This window comes from Chrysochloris asiatica, unplaced genomic scaffold (genome assembly GCF_000296735.1).
Source record: "Chrysochloris asiatica unplaced genomic scaffold, ChrAsi1.0 scaffold00047, whole genome shotgun sequence".
Lineage (NCBI taxonomy): Eukaryota > Metazoa > Chordata > Mammalia > Afrosoricida > Chrysochloridae > Chrysochloris > Chrysochloris asiatica.
In genome coordinates, this window is record NW_006408565.1 from 12665703 (window position 1) to 12684473 (window position 18771).

Sequence of the window (18771 nt, forward strand, 5' to 3'; positions counted from 1 at the left end):
TTGATGCTAGAAAGGCTTGAGTAGATGTGACAGATTTACTATCTTGGTCTTCACCAAAAAAGGTTTGCATTTTGATGAAAAGATTATGTAACAAAGCTTTGAAGGAATGGGTCACCAACTCCAGGACATGGGAAATGGGGAGACCTTGGATGATGGGATGGTTCAAAGAGTTGGGGGAAAGGGAACAGTAAGGGGAAGTGAGAGACATGGGCGAGGAATGGAGGGACACTGAGAAGTTTCCAGACATTCAACTAACCACCAACGTCCACAAATGCAAACACCAACCAGAAATTCCACTTCGTTGTTTTAGTGCCATTGAGTCACTTCTGACCCATAGTGACCCTGTGTAGAGTTTCCGAGGCTATACATCTTTTCTGGAGCAGAAAGCCTCATCTTTTTCTCACAGAGCAGCTGGTAGGTTCGAACTGCCAACCTTGTGGTTCACAGTCCCGTGCTTATCTTACAGAGCCACTGCGCTCCCTGACCTATCTTTACTCATTTGTCATCAACCAAAATGATTCTTGCTGGAACTTTAATTTACCTTGATTTAAAGAGTTATCCTACTTCTTTTCAAAGCACTCGAGGCGAGTATGTAGATGAAAATGGAATCAAATAGTAAGACATTTATCAATAAAACAAAATGGGTCACATTCGGGAATCTATTCCACTTACTTACATTTCTATTTTCAGTACCAACTCCTGTGCTGGAATTTCTGGAGCAATGATCTTTCCCCTGTATTTTAAGCATAGTTTGTCTCAGGTACTTATCATACACTGCAGCTATTGACTTTCCACCTGACAAATCCTCACGAATCCTCCCATCTTACAAAGGAAGAAATGCTCTTTTGTTACCTGAACGTGAACCCTAAAGGATAAGCACTGGACCACAAGGTTGGTTTGAACCTCAAAGTTGGAGGTTTAAACTCACCAGCCACTCCTTAGAAACCCTATACAGGATCGCTATAAATCTGAACAGACTCGACGCCACTTAACAACAACAACAAAGCCAGAGCTGCGTCTACCACTCTCGGCTTCCTCCCATCTTGAATGTCTTCCTATTGTGCTATTCTTGATATTCTTTTTATAGACAGGCAGCTAGGCCTTCCAGTCTTATTTACGTGATTATATTATTATCCTTCCTAGTAGGGCCCTAATTAATTAATCATATAGAAATGGTTCCCTGTTTAGTCCATTAAGTTAACTTGAGGTCTTTAGCCAGAGGAGCCAGTGTGTTGTCCGAGGCACGGCTGTCCAAGGCTATGGAGTCTAATGGAACATCTGAGAGGTCCCGACAGAGGCATCAAAGGCAAGAGGCTGAGATTCGGAACAGATGTACCTGCAACTTGCCATAGACTGGGCAACGGGAAGGAAATGAGACCAAAACTGTGGTCCAGGACAGGATTCTTTGTGAGACCTAGTTCTAAGGTCCTCACGTTCTATGTTACCCCAGTCTCCACGGGGGTTCATCACCCCCATCCCTCAAGAGGGACTTTGGCAGCTGGGGAAGATTGCTTTGGTGAGCAAAGCAGCACATTGGGGCATCTGGAAACCCATATACCAGCGAGTGCATTGCTCTTTTATTCCTTGATGTTTTCTGTTAGTTGTCTTGTGAAGTGGAACAAACTAAAAGATAATAAGAAGAGAATGTGTGGATACTCTTAGAGAAATTCTTCCCCTGAAGGCTTTAACACGCCAACCCTCATTTTTTGCAGTGGAGTAGCAGAGGTAGAATGGGGTCATCATTGCTTATAGGGTATATGGTATGGGTGAACAGACCCTTTCATGGTCTAAACTCTTCTCTTCTCCTTCCAGGTTTGGCCACACTGTTGGAGTACAAAGTGAACAACATGGTTTCTAGGATCTCGATACCTGAAAGGTGAGGCAGGTTCACAGGAGTCTGAAATGGCCTTCTACCTTGGACACACCCTCAAAGATTTATTTTCCTTATTGACTTAACCTATTGGCAGGCTCTGGAGAATTTGCTTCCAATGGGTGACCTCCAGCTCCTATGGGTGAAGGTCTAACATGGCCTTGTGTGGCTGGGAAGTTGCTGAACTACTAGATGGGAAGGCTCAGGGGGATGCTGTGAGACACAGGAAGGAAGCAGACATGGATACAGTGTTGAGGGGATGGACCATCCAGAAAGATAAAAAAGGTGGAGAGGATGGAAGAGGGGTCCTAACGAAGACTCACTCCTGGGATCCCTGGATGGTATAAATGATAAAACATGCTCAACTACTAACCAGAAGACTGGAGGCGCAATTCTACTCAGACATGCCTTAGGAGAAAAGACCTGGCTAGCTACTTCAGGACAGTCAGCTATTGGAAACTTCATGGCACACAGTTCAACTCTGACACATGCAGAGTTGCCACGAGTCAGGATCAACTGCAGTGCAAGTGGTTAAGACCAGTTGAGAGAACTCCATGCACATCAACTCCTTTAGCATCCACAAGAACCCTCTAAGTGGGTACCTACAGATAAGGAGCTGGCTCTAGACCCCATAGCTCTGAGAAATGGGCAAGGCTGGGGTTTGAACCCAAATCTCCTGGCTTAGGTGTTGAGGCTCCTCTCAGAGGCCCCGAGCTCCATTTCACCCTCTTCTGCATACCCGGTGCTAGTTTTCTCCCTTTCTGTCTGAGTTTGGGTACCACATGGCATTTGGCCTCCTAAGACGCTTCTTTCCTAGGGACACCGCCTGGCCAGGCCCTGCCTGGGAGCACGCTGATGCGCTGCATCTGGTGTGTATCTGCCCCCTGGCATCTTGGAGCACTTAGAACATGGGCCAGGGTCCTTGGGGGTTCAGACTGGAGCTGGGGCCCTCACATTCCTACCACCGGTCAGAACAGTCTCCAAATGCCTGTCAGGTTGTGAAGGCGAAGAGTTGTGCTTAACAGCTGCAGAAATCAGACTGGGTCAGAGGAGCTTAGCGTGCAGATAGAAGAAAATTGCATGGGAAAGAAACAAGCTGTAAATAGCCGGCAACGACCAGAGTTGGGTCCTGCCTGCTTCACTCTGGGTTGGGTGAAATGTCTCCAGATATTTTTCAAAGGCCCCGGATTTGGCCAAACTTGAACTGTCCTTTGCCAAATGCTTTCTTTGCCTTAACTGTTTAAAAGTCAAGCTTATTTTGAAGGCAGTCTCTTCTGCTGTTTAGAATTCATTTTCTCTTGACACTTTGCAAGGTTGGCTGGTGACCGAGAACCCTTGCTGAGACCAGATTTCAGGTATCCGAGGCCAAGACAGGAAAGATCTGGTCTTTTCCATAAGCATCTCTTCCCCTAAAGCCTCTTTGTAGCAAGAAAGCCCTGGAGACAACTGGAATACCTGGAGAAGATGACACTGTGGACATCTTAGGGGCGTGAAGAATATGTTCTGGTTTCTGACCTTTCGTCTTTCAAGGCCTCCTCACTTTGTTCTCCTGGGTTCTGGAAGTGCTCTAGGACGCTAAAGCCATGGCCTCCACAGGATGGTCCTATAATCATCTGTTTTACACGGATCCAAGCTTTCCCTGTCCCTGGTTCCCCCCAAGCTTTTCAGCTTTTCAAGGGTCTGTTCAACACCAAGACCCTGAGCCCCAGGTTTTTCTATTCTGTCGAGGACACAGGAATAGAGTCCTGAAGCCATTGGGACCCGCTTGGTAGCCTGCCCCCTGGGAAGCAGCTCTGTCCTCTGCAGGCTCTGAATCCACCGTGGGGGAGAGCAGATCGCACCACACAGCCCTGAGTCTCACTGGGGTCAGCACCGCTGGGGTGTGCTCCTTAATCGCAGCACAGGGTTTCTGACAATGAAGAGCAACTGCTTTGAACACACACACATACATACACACAAACACACACACAGCCTCTTTCTTTTTGGCCACATATTGGGAAAATCTTCAACAATGCCTTCTGAATGAATTCCACTGGGGTCCTGGTGACAAACCACTCCGGTCATGTCTGGTGGTTTACAGGGTCACCAGAACCCTTTGATGGAATTATAGCTTGTTACGCGGTGCCGTCACTGCCTCCCTGCCTCCCTGCCGGTCTCTCTCTCAACACGGGGAGACTTGGAACCAAGCTGGAATCTGTGCTTGGGCAGCCTCTGTCCTGAGTGCCCATGTGCTGGCGTGTCTTGGCAACAGGGGCACAGAAGTGGGTAATTCAGCTGGAGGAGCCAAACAGATGAATGGGTAATTAAACAGAGTGTTTCTCTCTGATGCTCATTTCCTTGGTTCCAAATTTATTACTTAATTAAAGGGCATTCACACTCTGCCAAGAGATGCCAGATCTTTCTGGATAGTTCATATAATACCCTCTTTTGCCCTTAATATGTATTTTTTTCTCTTTCCTATACACAAACACACATGGTCTTAGAACAAATAAAAGCGCTAGCTTTTGATAATTTGAGATTGCTCCATGCTTAAGATTCAAGTGCTTTTTTTGTCTCAGCAAAAGACAAGAGGATAGATTCCTGGGTGGTGCAAATAGTGAAGCACCTGACTGTTAGCCTGGAGATTGGTAACTAACCCAGAGATGTCATGAGAGAAAGGGCTGGTGATTTGCTTCCATCAAGATGGATGTTTTTAGCTGCTGCCCTGTTGGCTCCCAAATTGTGGCGACCTCATGTGGCAAACTGCTTTCTTTAAAGATCACAGTCAAGAAAATACTGTGGAGCAAACACATGGGGTCGCAGTGAGTTACAATGGACTGAACGCTAACAGCTTTTCCTGTTGTTGAACATTTACAGAGCTTGAGGTTGGGTGGGGGTTCCAGGGAGAAAGGAGCCAACAAGTTGGTAGCTGAGTGCTCTGCAGGTCAGTGGAGACAGGCAGGCACTGCCCCTAGGTGGCCTCCTCCCCTCTGTGCCTCTGGGGCTGCCGGCACCACCCACCGCCCAGACTTTCCGTTTGTCCGCTGTGCCCCATAGAGACGAGTTTGTGTGCTCTGGAACACAGCAGGCTATTGTTCCAAACACAATAAAAAGATTGGGAAATGCCGTGGCTGTCACTCCTCTGTGCCCCCAAGTTAAAATTCAACGTGTGTGTTCGGAGCATCACGGTGCATACTCTCCTGCCAAGGTAGAAGAAATGAAAAGGAGAGAATGAAGAAAGAAAATTTCACCCCCAAACAGAGGCATCCTGTCACTCAAGGGCAGATTCAAAGCTTCATTTACAAGTCTCCAGGAGCCTCATTATTGTGGCCCTTAACCAGAGTGCAAATAACCAGCCTCTGAGGTCCTTGAACCATCAAGAGCTATCACCAGGGAGGCTATGGCTTCTGAGTGCAGATCCTAGGTGGGCAGCCGGATCCCTTTCTTTCCTCATCAGATGAATCTGATGAATCTGGTAAATTCGGCAGGATTTTCCAGGGGTTGGCTGACACCTTGGAAGTGCTGGGTGAGGATTTATGGGCCCAGTTATGAGGCAGCCAGGCATAGGCTACCGGTGGAGGCAGTAAAGGATGTGGAGCTGCCAAGCACAGCAGAAATGCCCAAGCTGGTGCGCACAAAAAGAGGTGCTTTGTCGGCACGAATGAGGGTGTGTGATTCATGAACGATACCAGTGACTGCTGACGTTAACCAAGGGCTCACTACCTGCAGCTGTGTGGCGCTGTAGGATCAGCACTGGGCTTCAATCCACAAGGTCGGCTGTTCAAACCCACCCGCTGCTCCTCAGAAACCCTATACAGTGTCTCTATGAGTCGCAACAGACTCCATGGCACTCAACAACAACAACAACACTACTTGCAGGTGCTGGGTTAAGGGTTTTCTATGCACTGTTTCCTGCTCAACACTTCTGAGCAGGGGGCAGAACCAGGATGCAACCATGGTTGGGCTCTACCTGGGCTATCCTCACCACCTCCCCCATATTCCACCCTCCCCGACCCCTGTCGGTTTGCTTTTGCCTAATTTAGAACTACCTCTAGTATGGTGCTGTAGGATCAGCACTGGACTGCTAACCACAAAGTTGGTGGTTCAAACCCACCATTTGCTCCTTGGAAACCCTATACAGGGTCGCTCTGAGTTAGAACTGACTTGATGGCACTAAACAACAACAGGTAGCAACTTATATCAACACAGAGATGGATACTTTAAAAAAATTGAGTCAACCCCAATTCATGGTGACCCCATGTGTGCCAGAGTAAAACTGTGCTCCACAGTTTTTCTTTTTTTCTTAAAAAACATTTTATTGTGATTTGGGTAAAGGCTTACAGAGCAAATTGGTTTCCCATTGACAATTCTTACACATTTCGATTCATGACATTGATTGCAATCTTCACAATGTAACAAAGCTCTTCCCACTTCCGCCCTGTGTTTACCCTTTGTATCTCTTTCGTATCCCTGGACAAATGCCGCCCTTTGGATCTCACGTGGTTGATTGTTCTAAGGAGTGAGTACCTCTCGAGTGTTCTAGTTCATCTTGTAGGGCTGTTCATTGTTTGGCTGAGCGTTGAGTTATGGGAGTGGGTTCAGATCCAAGTCCATAGGATTTTCAATGGCTGGTTTTTCAGAAGCAGATCACCAGGACTTTCATTCCAGGTGACTCCAGATGGACTGGAGTTTCTAACCTTTCAGTTAGCAGTCAAGTGTGTTTACTTTTTGCACTGCACAGGGACGCTGATGGATACTTGGTGGTGGTGGTGGTGATGTGCCGTGGAGTCGGTTCTGACTCATAGCCACTCTGCATAGGGTTTCTGAGTCTATAATTCTTTACAGGAGCAGAAAACCTCACCTTTCTACCACGAAACGGCTGGTAGTTTTGAACCATGAGTGGTTGGCAGCCTGACTCATAACTACTCTGCTACCAGAGCTCCTTTGATGGATACTTATGATTCTCTAAAGGACAGGGCAAGGGCAGAGCTGATTGCTTCTTCTCTTTCCAGATTCTACCTGCTCCATGCAAACTTCCCAAATGAGTTTCATCCTTTCTGGTATTAATCTTCTGAAATCGGGCTGCTGAGTTTACATCCATGCTTTTCCATTTATCAGCTGTGTGACCTTGGACAGGTTACCTAACCACTCTGGGCCTCAGGTTCTCATCTGTAAAATAGAAGGAACAACATCATACGGCAAGATTCCATGGGCTGATTTATGTGTATGTCTGGTCCACAGGAAGCCATTGGTAAATGCTAGACTTTTATGAATATGGTCATTATCATCATTTCAGCTCTTCAGACTCACCAGCTGCTCCTCAGAAACCTTGTACAGACAGGGTTGCTGTGGGTCAGGACAGACTCAATGGTATTCAACAATAGCAACGGTTCAGATACATACCCGTTAGGCCTGGTGTGTGAAACAGTCTGCGGAGTATTATACTTTGTATGTGTCTGACTTCTTGTGAGACATTGGAGGGCACCTCTGTATTCCCTAGACAGGTGTTGCATGAGGAACAAACACAGAAGATGTATTAACAGTCAGTTGTCCAGGGTTTGGGCCCCAGGTCCCGTGGCTTTTGCTCACATTGAGGTCTTATAGTCTAGGGTGTTCAGGCTGGGTTTCAGGGTACGTTGATCTGGGGCTCTTGTGGGTGTTGGAAGGCAGTTAGGAGCTATCTTTCTTGAACCTCTTTCAGGGTCGTATACAGGTGAGAGGGGTGTGCCTCTGGTGTGCTGCAGACTTTCCTCCAGTTTCAGGGAGAAGGTATGCACCTCTGTGGCCCTTTACTGTCCTCCCTGGCATCCCCTCCCTGTGTTGCCAGGCTACCTGGCCCATTCCTCCATGACCTCGCCACCCGCACGGAACCTGTGTGCACCTGCCCAGGGAAGGAGGGTGCCAGCACGGCTGTCGGAGGTTTGCCAAGCTCTCCTGTCAGGTGGGGCTGGGTTCGCTTTGCTTCCTGCCCACCTCTTGCACACATTGTTTGTGGGGACAAAAGTGAATGGAGTTTTGGTTTCCAGGTGTAATCCAGTCCAGCCCATCCATCAGGCTGGCTGTCGCCCTCTCTCTTTCTCTCTCCCTCTCATTTCCACTTTGGGCCGAGGAGGGGAAATGCCAATTGTGAAAAGTCCACTTGGCAAGACAAAAATCTCATTGCTCAACAATGTCACTGCCCCTAGCTGTCAACAGCCCTAGGGATGTGCCAGGGGACAGTGCCAAGCATTGCTGCCCAGGGTGGAGCTACCCTGATTCTTACTGGCTGTGCCACTCGATCTCTGTGCCTCAGTATCCTCATCTGTCAAATGGGGATAATAAAGGTACTAAGTCAACTCATGTAAAGTGCCCAGAACAGTGTCTGGCCCAGAGTAAGCTTCCCAGACATGCTTATGATTTTATCAGGAATCAGGAAGGGTAAGCAGAGTCCTTGTGAGGAAGCCCCATCTGATGGGAGCAGTTGCCATCTGGGATGGATACCCTTAAACATGGCTGTTCGTTACAATTACCCAGTGAACTCAAAAAAGTCATTCCATACAGACTCCTGAGGTGCGTACTATTTCACTCAGAGATATAATGTTGAGAAGTTCCGGTTTGCTTTGCCTATGTCAGCTCTGTGGGTCTGTGTGTGGAAGGGTGTTCATGTGAGGACAAATATGTGAGAGAGAATGTCTGAGGGTATGTAGACGAGTGAGAGGGGATTGGTATGGGGTGGGAAGAGGAATTTAGTTGGAGCCCTCTGTCAGAGGAGGGGAGATCTCTTTTTGGACTTCAGCCCTGACTCCTCCAGGTCCCAGAGTTGCCCCCTGTGGGGTCCACCCCTGGGTTCCAGCTGCAGCCCTCCCTTTTGTTGGCTCCTGTCTGTCCCTTGCCCTGAGCTCTGGTCACACAGAACTTATGTTAAGTTTTCAGCACTAGCCCATCCCAGTCCTTCTTCTAAGGATGCAGGGACCCCTTAGGGCCAACCAATCCATGAGGCCCTCAAAGCCACTCTTGAGAAGCCAGAGTTGGCTTTTGGTGCATGGGTGACATCACTAAAGGTGTTTGCTGGTGGATCGGGCAGTGGTGGTGGTGGTGTGGTGTGTTTCTCTCTGGAATTCCTGGGGATGTGAGGCTGAGTAACTCTAGAAGATAGAGAAGACACTTTTCCGAGGCAGTTGTCCTCCATGAAGTCATCTCAGTGGGGTGACCCCAGGACAGTGGTGGGACATTGGACCCCAAAGGCCTTTCAGGGGGAGGGTCTCAGCCTGAGGTGCAATGATTGGTAAAACCCACCTTTCTCAATCTTGGGGCTGCTTGCCATGGCAAACTTATTACTTTCCAGGTGAGGATATTAAAACCAGTGACCACAAACAGTCCATCGTATCATAAAAGGAAACTGCCTAAATTCAGTCAACCTGCATTTTCCAAGAAAGGACAGTTGGCAACTTTACTAGGATCTATTTCTGCCTTGGACCAGTGAAAACATTTTGGAGGCAGAGGATGGGGAAGTCACTGTTCTGAATTCTAGGGGCTAGAAACTATTTGTGGGGGGAGCACAGCCATGGGGAGAGACCACCAACTCCACTTTTTTCACTCTGGGCTGGTGGGACCTGGTGTGGAGCAGGCAGTTCAGTCCTTGGGCTATGGGAGGTGGGGAGAAACAGGGCTGGTGTGGTACCTACCTAGAACTACCTCAGAAGGAGACGATGCTTCTTCTGCTGTGTGACTTTGTGAACTTAACCTCTCTGGGCTCCTTTTTTATTTTTTTTTAAAAACCGTTCAATGAATTCATTTTTTAATGTGGTAAAATAAATATAACATAAAATTGGAAATTTGAATAATTTTTACTGTACATGAATCTGGCACCATCAGAAAGAAGTACAGCCAGAGGATTCCTTAGAAGCAAAGATGGCGAGATTTTGTCTCACGTACGTTGGACAAGTTGTCAGGATGGACCAGTTCTCAGAGAAGGACATCATGCTTGGTAAAATAGAAGGTCAGCACAGAAGAGGAAGACCCTCAATGAGATGAATTAACACAGTGGGTACAACCATGGGGTCAAACTTAACAATATTTGTGAGGTGCAAGACCGGACAGTGTTTCATTTTGTTAGATATGGAAATGGACCCATCAACAACAACAAACACACAATTACAGTAGCGTTAATTGCTTTCACAATGTTGTGCAACATCACCACTATCTATTTCTAAGCCTTTTCATGATTCCAAACAGAACTCTGCCTGTTAAGCAATAATTATAACTTCTCATTCCGTCTCTCCCACAGTCCCTGGTAACCTCTAAACTACTTTCTCTCTCTATGAATTTTGCGTCTTTGGTTTTTCATTTACACAGCTCATTTTCCATGGTTGTTGACAAGATTAAATGATTAGTACATAGAAAGTCTTAGTTATCTGTTGCTGCGATAACAGGCGTACCAAAAGCGAGTGGCTTTAACAAACAGAAATTTATTCCCTCACAGTTGAGGAGACTAGAAGTCTGAATTCAGGGCACCAGCTGCAGGGGAAAGCTTTTCTGATCTGCCTTGTCATCAATCTTCCCCTGGGTGCCAGAGTTTCTCAGCACAAGGACCCCAGTTCTAAAGGAGGAGTTCTGTTCCTGGCTCTTCTGTCTTGGTGGTAAGAAGTTCCTCCTCGGTTTGCTTCTCTCTCATTTTATCTACTATCAAATCCCTGGGGGTGCAGGCCACACTCCAGAGAAATTTGGTGATTAAGGGTGTTGCAGCCTACTCTAACCCCCTTACATCAGATCAGAACTGATCACATCAGATCCCAGACTAGGGGATGATTACATCACTACACACTGTTACATTACATCATTGCATAACCACAGAGAATCAGAGCCCAGCTATTCTTGTGGGGGACACAATTCAATGAGAGTGTGCAGTCCTTGGGAGACAGAACGTGACCTATCTGTGTTAGCTGTTCCTACTCTTCTTCTTAAGAGGGTGGCTCCTACATTTTTTGGAGCAATCTCATGCTCAGAGAAATTGGTCTGTCTTTGTGAGACCTTGGAGGGCAAAGCAAGGCCCAAATGGACAGTTGCTGTGAACCAGGCTCTGTATCAGACAATTTCAAATAACATCTTACTGTATGTTTTGTCATCCCATTTTACATACAAGAAAACTGAGGCTCAGAGGGTGAGCAATTTCTCAAGGTTACATAAGATGAAGCAGGGCTGAGAAGAGACCAGGGTCAGTGTGATTCCAAAGCTCCCCAGTGTTGCTCTGTAACAGTTGGAGTAGACATTAAGTCTTGTGATCAAGATCATGTCTGTCCTGTTCAATACTGTCTGCTCAGCAGCCCCTGATGGTTACTGCCGTTTCTCTGCTACGTTGTACTCCCTTCAGTGTTGTAGCGCTCTCTCCAGGCTCTAGGAGGTTCTTAGCATAGGGATCTTGGAACCAAAAGACATGCTTCCTCCAGGCTTTTCTTAATGGCAATGAAGTACCTCCAGATCTCTGTGCCATTGGCCCTTATGTAAGCCCACACGCATTGCCATAGAGTCAATTCTGTCTCATAGCAACCCCATAGGACAGAGTAAAACTTCTTTGGATTTCTATAAATCTTTATGTGGAGCGGACAGTCTAATTTTTCTCCAGTGAAGCTAGTAGTGGGTTTGAACCACTGACTTTGCAGTTAGCAGCCCACTATGTTACCAGGGTTCTTTGTGTAAGCCTGTTGTTGTTTTTGTTAAGTGCCATCAAGTCCGTTCTGACTCATACTGACCTTGTATAGGGTTTCCAAGGAGCAGCTGGTGGGTTTGAACTGCCAACTTTGTGGCTAGCAGTCCAGTGCTTGTCCTGCAGCCCCACACCAAGAGTCCCACTTCTTGTCATTCTCAAGGTTTGGTCCTCCTACCAGGACCACAAAATGGCTAATCCCTTCAATGGACTATCTATTACTTAATTTGCGTAGTATTTGGCCAATTACCCCAAGATAATTTAATCCTACTGGGTGGTTTCAGCACCCTATTTACATAATGTATTGATCAATCCCTTGCAAGATTGTGACCTAGCCAATTATTTTGACAGCATCAAAAGCCCAAGGCCAGAAAGGCCATATATCAGAGAAACCCATCACATCGTACTTGTGAATTGAAAGATTCAATTGTTAAATTCTCAGGAATTTTAAGAGTTAATCATCATTAAAGATTAAATTATATAAATATACAAGTTAGACATTTGGTACTAACCACAAGGTCAGTGGTTCTAGTCCACCAGCTGCTCTGTGGAAGAAAGATGAGCCTGTCTGCTCCTGTAAAGATTTACAGTCTCGGAAACCCCATCTAGGGTTGCTAGGAGTCAGAATGGACTCAGTGGTAGTGGGTTTGGTAAACCTACTATTATACAAAAAGCAAAGACATTGGATATGTTTTCATTTTGCTGTTGGGGTATGACTTACATCTATTGTAGCTATGTGAGGGAGAATACTATATGAAGTATATCTTTTCTCAATGCCCCATCCAAGGACTTGATATTGTTGCTGTTGTTAAGTGCCATTGAGTCGATTCCGACCCAAAGCGACCCTGTATAGGGTTTCCAAGGAGCAGCTGGTGAGCTTGAACTGCTGACCTTGAGGTTCAAATGGCTTTGCAGTCTGGCGCGTTAACCCACAGCGCCACATCAGGACTGTTTGTATTGACTGTCTGTAGGAGTATTTACACCATGGAAATTGTCAAATGCTACAAATTAGGATTTCCACCTGCCCCATAAGCCAGTTGCTATATATTTACTGGCACATTATAGCTCTGTCTGTATAGCTTTCAGAACTCTTATCAACAATGTATGCATTCGTATCCTTCAGACAAGCCAGGAGATAAACAAACTTGTGGGCTCAGGATTGGGACCTGCTGGACTTTCTCTAAACAGCTGATTAACTTCTTGTGATTGAACACTACAAATCATGTTAGCATTTTTTTTTTTTCCTGGACAGAGAGGGAGGAAAAAAATGTAGAACAAAATTCAAAATCATAAAAAAGAGCAGGCATACTGGTCTGAGAGAGGCTGGAGGAACTCCCTCCTCTGGAACTGAACCCACCCCTGAGGATCACCTTTCAGTCAAACAGTTGTTGTGAAGTGCCCTCAAGTCAATTCCTACCCATAGCGACCCCGTATAGGGTTTCTGAGGAGCAGCTGGTAAGCTTGAACCACCGACCTTGCAGTTCAAATGGCTTTGCAGTCTGGCGCATTAGCCCATAGCACCACACCAGGACTCTGTGAGCAGGCCTATAATGTGAACGTAGTCCTGGGGTGGCGTTGTAGGATAAGCATCAAGGTCAGTTTGAACTGCAAGGTCAGCGATTCTAACTCACTAGCTGCTCCTTGGAAACCTTATACAGAATCTCAATGAGTAAGAATCAACACAACAGTACTTAAAAATAGCAATAATAACATGAACAAAAACACCGGTGAGGAACATACTCCTCAGAGCACTCAGCCATCTGAGGCCAAAAAAAGGCAGCATTTGCTCAAAAACAAAGCTCAGAAGGTAGGAAAGAAGAGAGAATGGTAAGGGGAATGCAGGCAGGAAGTGGGAAGAGCATTGCTACACTGAGGAGACTAACTAATGTCACGAATCTTGTGTATAAATTGTTGAATGGAAAACTAATTTGTTCTGTAAACTTTTGTCCAAGCTACAATAAAAAGTCAAAAACCCAACCAAACGAAACCACAATAATTTTTTCCCTCTTTGCCTTTACTGCTAGAAAACTTAGAGGCAAATTTGAGACCACGTACTGTTTACATTCTCCACACCAACTTCTTTTCCAGCTCCACCTTCTTTTCTTACTTGCATTAACCCTTTGTCTTGTCCCTCCGACCCCTCTGTTTTTCATTAAAGCTTTTTTTTTTTTTTTTTTTGAATATGCAGCTTTGTTGAGGTGAATCTGATGCATAATAAATTATACATACTTAGAATGTACAGTCTGGTGAATTCTGACGTATGTACACTCATGAGGTCAGCACTGTAGTCAAGATAGTGAATTTGTCCCTCATCCCTAGAAGGATAAATTGACTGCCGACAAGATGGTGAATTTATCCGTCACCGGAAAAGTTCCCTTCTGCTCCTGGGAGCCACTGTCCTTGCCTTTTTTTGCATCCTCATGTCACCACTGACCTGCCTGTTTGTCCTAATAATTATTTTGTATGCTCTAGATTTTTGGAACTTTGGATAACTATTTTGAATAAATGGAAGCTTTTTTTTTTTTTTTTTGCTTTAGCTTGACTTCTTAATATAATGCTTTTGAGATTAATCCACATTGTTACATATATCAAGTTTGTTTCTTTTTATTACTGAGTAGTTTTCCATTGTAGGAGTATACTGTAGTTTGTTTATCTGTTGATGGACATTTACATTATTTCCATTTTGGGGCTATTATGAACAAAGCTGCTATTGCTATTTGAACGTGTCTTTATGTGGACATATGTTTTCATTTTTCTTAGGTAAATACCTAGGAGAGGAATGGTTAAGTTGTTTACTAGGTGTTTAACTTAAAAAAAAAAAAATCATGCTGTGAGACCTTGAAAAAAATGACTTAACCTCTCTGGGCCTCAACTTAGTTATAGAAGTTAATGATACAGCTCCTGTCAGTTTATATCTTTGCAGGTATGTTGTAAGACAAATAAGAGAAAGAGTCTTTGTGAAAATGTTTTGGACTCTCAGGAAGAAAAAAGACATGGAGAGAGCCAGGTTCTGATGATAACCACTACCATCCATCCTCTGCCACTGATGCTGTGTGCTGTGGGGTTGATTTTGACTCATACGGGCCCTGTACAGGGTTTCTGAGGCCATTACGGGAGCAGAAAGCCTCATCTTTCTCCTGACCTTGAAGCGAAGAGCCCAATGCATAACCAACTACCCAATCCCTGAAAGGTCCAACTCAGAATTCTGATTCGATTGATCATCTTCCTGTAGACCTGAGGAGGATGCTGACGGGAGGTGAAGTAGGGGAATTTTAGAATCCCACCTGATTTTCTGCTCTGAATAGTGTTAACACAGCTATTAGAGGATGTGAAGACCTACTAGCAGATACAGCTCAGGGTAAGGTAGTGAGTTCCTCCAAGGATGTGTGCAACGTCCTAATCAGCTTTCCATACCCCCAAGTCAGTCAGTGACCATCGTCCCCAGTCAAAAAAACAAAACAGCACCACCTCCCTCCCCAAACTACAAACATAAACAACCTGCGTAGAAGGTGAGCATTTTAGCAGAGGACTTAGGACAAAGAATTGGGCCTTCTTGCCTTGGGATATGCCTTCCTTTCTTGGTGTTGCTATACCAGAAATTCCATAGCTAGGTAACTTTAACAAGCAAGCTTATTTTCTCCCAGTTTAGGAGGCTAGAAGTCTGAGTTCTGGGTGCTAGGTTTAGGGGAAGGTTTTCTCTGTCAGCTCTGGAGGAAGGTCTTTGTCTCTTTTCAGATTCTGTTCCTCAGTTCCTTGGCAATCTTCATGTGACGTATCTTACCCTGTCTGTGCTTGCTTGCTTCAGTGTCTAATCTGCTCTTTTTATAGCTCAAAAGTGATTGGTTTAAAACATACCCTACATGGTTATAGTCTCATTAACATAACCAGGAAATCCCTGTTCCTAGATGGGATAGTGTCCACTTGTATAGAATTAGGATTCCAACACATATTTTGTGGGGACACAATTCCATTCAGAGCAGGAGGATTCTGTGGCTTTGCTCTGAGGTCTTGTTACTGGTGGCATTTCTGTGGGTAGAGGACAGTGGGGCTATCTTCAGTGAGTGCATGGATGGGGCGAGGGGGGCCAGGACTTCCCATGCACCAAACACATGTGACTTAGGTAAGGGTGAGGTTTGGGGAAGATGAGTTGTCCAAGAGGTGAGGCAGGTCCTAGAAGATTTCATTGCAGGCCTTCAGCTTCACAGAAAGGCTGCGGGGGCCCCGGATACTGCTAACATTGGTCGAATCTTTGAGAGTGAGATCTTTTGCTAGACACCTAGCAAGGACCAATGAGTTCTGGTGGGGCAACTATTAGGAGGAGCTTGGTTACTAACGTAAAAGTTGGTAGTTCGAGTCCACCCTGTGGCTTTTTGGGAGCAAAACCTGGCAACTGACTTCTATTAAGATGATAGCCCAGAAAACCTTACCCGGGACAGTTGTACTCTGTCACATGGGGTTGCTCTGAGTTGAAATAGACTCGACCTCTCCCAACACAGTAGCTAACCTGGAGCAGCCAGTGAGGCTGTGTGTGAGGGCTCTTCTTGCCCTAGATGTGTGTGTACCCCGAGGAGCTGCAGACTCTGAAGGAAGATTCTTTTCAAGATAAGTCAGTTTGTCTAATCTTCCTGCCTCCATAACTGTAGCTTTTCATTTATGTGCTAGTGATGGTGGGAGTGAGTGAGTGGAGGGGGCCCGTGGAGGGAGGAAGAATGGAAAAAAAAGGAAAAAGGTTCGTGTCAGCAAAATGAAACAGCCAAGTTTTTCATGTGTTTCTGGGGAAATAAAATGCAATTTGCAGAACTGATGCTTGACTGTAAATCAAGGTGGCTGCTCTGGGCTGCTGCTGGCTTTGTGTTTGCTCTGAGGGGCTGGGACTTTGGGATTCAGAGCCAGGCAGGGCATGTCCTGGCACTGGTCTGGAGACATGAAAACTGTCTCATGTATGAGACCTAAAAGGAAACAGAAGCTGGTTAATGAAAATCAGGCCGAGGTGTCAGGGAGGCAAGAGCATTTACTAACCCAAGGTGGTTCCCTGTTTGCTCTCTCTCCCACCAAATCCAAACTCCAGTTCAAGTTTTGACTTTAGGGAACAGATGCTTGAGCATTCTCCTTGCCAGGTGATACAGAAAGAGATTGGGGAGATCCTGGGAGATGGTTAGGATAAGGGAGGGAAGGGGGAGCGGTTTTAGAGAGCATTAATAAGGCTAGGGCAAAATTTGCAAGCACAATTGGATTGCCCCTGCCCCAAATTGGATTTTTGCAGGGTTTTTGCATTTAAAAAACATCTTTAAGAACTGCTGCCACTCAAAAGCTCTCTGGAAGGTGCTGATATGGGAACTGGGCAGTCTGTTGCTTCTGGAGTGGGAAGCGGAGGCTTCTTGCTATCAAATTTGACAAGCTAGTCTATAAAGTAGAACAGGCTGGAAAATTTCACCGTGCTTTGCCTGATCAAAAGCCAGCCCATCCTGCCCTTCTGTGGGCAGTTGAAATCCAACTGGGGAGCTTTGTGATGTTTGGCTGATCACCAGGGGTCTCTTGGAATCCCTGAACAGTATCAGATTCTCCAATAAGCAAGGTGATCAAGGGCTTACTGTGCTTACCTGGCTTTTTGGGAAATTTGCCCTGCCTCTGGAGTTCTGGTGTGGCGCTGTAGGATAATGCACTGGACCACAAGGTCAGTTTGAACCGCAAGGTTGGTGGTTCAAACTCACCAGCCATTCCTCGGAAACCGTATATAGGATCACTATGAGTCGGAAATGACTCGATGGTACTTAATAACAACTACAAGCCACTGGCCCCTGAGACTTGTGGCTAAATTAATGAAAGGATTGGCTTTGAACTGAAGGCCAGGTTCTAAGAATGGTGGGATAGAGACCCTCAAACACAGAGGAGGGAATGTGCTGGTCAGAGATTAATTTGGCGGATTTCTGGAGGGTCATTGGTAAAATGTATTACCTTCCCACTGCCTTTGAGTGACTCAGAGAAGCTCCATTTTGGCCGACCAGCCATTCCGTCTGCATGGGTTTATCTTAAGGAAACGATCACAGATATGTGTAAAAGTTTAGTTACTTAATTTCCCTGAGCCTCAGCTTTCATTTATAAAATAGGGATACTCATTTCTTAGGCTACCTCTGCAGAAGGCTGTCAGAAGATGCCAGTGCTTGAGGTCCAGATGGTGCCGAGAACTGGTTGGCTATTAATCTAAGACCACATGCAGACTGAGTCCCAGAGAGGTGGTGCACCTCACTGTAGGTCATACAGCAAAGCAGCCACATTGTTGGGATTATTCAGTGAATGTGTCCAGGCACTGGGGTATATACTGTATGCTCAAGAATGGTGGGCTATGGTGAGAGTGGTCAGAAAGTCAGCCCATTATACCTTTCTGGTTTCTACATTAGCCAAATGAAGACAATGTTTTGCTCTTTTCTTCTCCAGGCAAATATCCATTGCCTACTTGGGAAGGAAAGCAGATGTGTAGCATTGGGTTCCCTCAGGTGGCTCCAGAACCTTCCAGAAGCTACAGGAGCAACAGGAGCCCCTGTGTGCATCCACCCCTACTACATCCCTTTGCTCAAATGTCTTTGGATACAGCACTGAGAAAGCCTGGGGAAACACCCACACATTCACACTTCCCCCCCTTCCTAGTCCCTGGGAAATGCATCTTTAACAGCATGCTTTCATTCCTAAGTCTGCCTCTGTAAGTGAAGCTGACAGATGAGAAAATGCAGTTTGCCAACATGGCAGGAAGGCCCAAAGAGGCTAAGGGAGTGCCAAAAACTTTTCATTTACTTAGTTTGGAACTGACAACAGCATGTTTGCAGGGTGTGGCGCTGTGGATTAATGCGCTGGACTGAAAAGTCGGTTTGAACGGCAAGGTTGGTGGTTCAAGCTCACCATCTGCTTCTCGGAAACCCTATACAGGGTCGGAACAGACTCAAAAGCACTTAGCAACAACAACAATTAGTAGTGGGGTTACGAGAGAGAAAAGGCATGGCAGGCCCATGTCTGGACCTGGGCTGGAGTAGGAGGCAGGCAGGTGGGCAGGTGGGGTGGGGTGCAGCGGGGCTGGGCAGGCCTGGGGAGGAGGCTGTGGCTCAAGATGGACAGCCTTGATCATGTCAGATCCGTGAGGAGTGTCCAGGCCTGACAGCTGCCTTCACACAGAGCTGCTTTTTTTTTTTTTTTAATGTTTTATTGTGAATTATATGATAGTTTACATGAGAGAACTTTAGTTTTACAT

At 46.0% G+C, this 18771-nt stretch overlaps 1 pseudogene; it reads left to right on the plus strand.

The window, feature by feature from the left end:
- LOC102841073 overlaps window positions 1-18771 on the plus strand; it is a 94046-nt pseudogene that overhangs the window by 2875 nt on the left and 72400 nt on the right.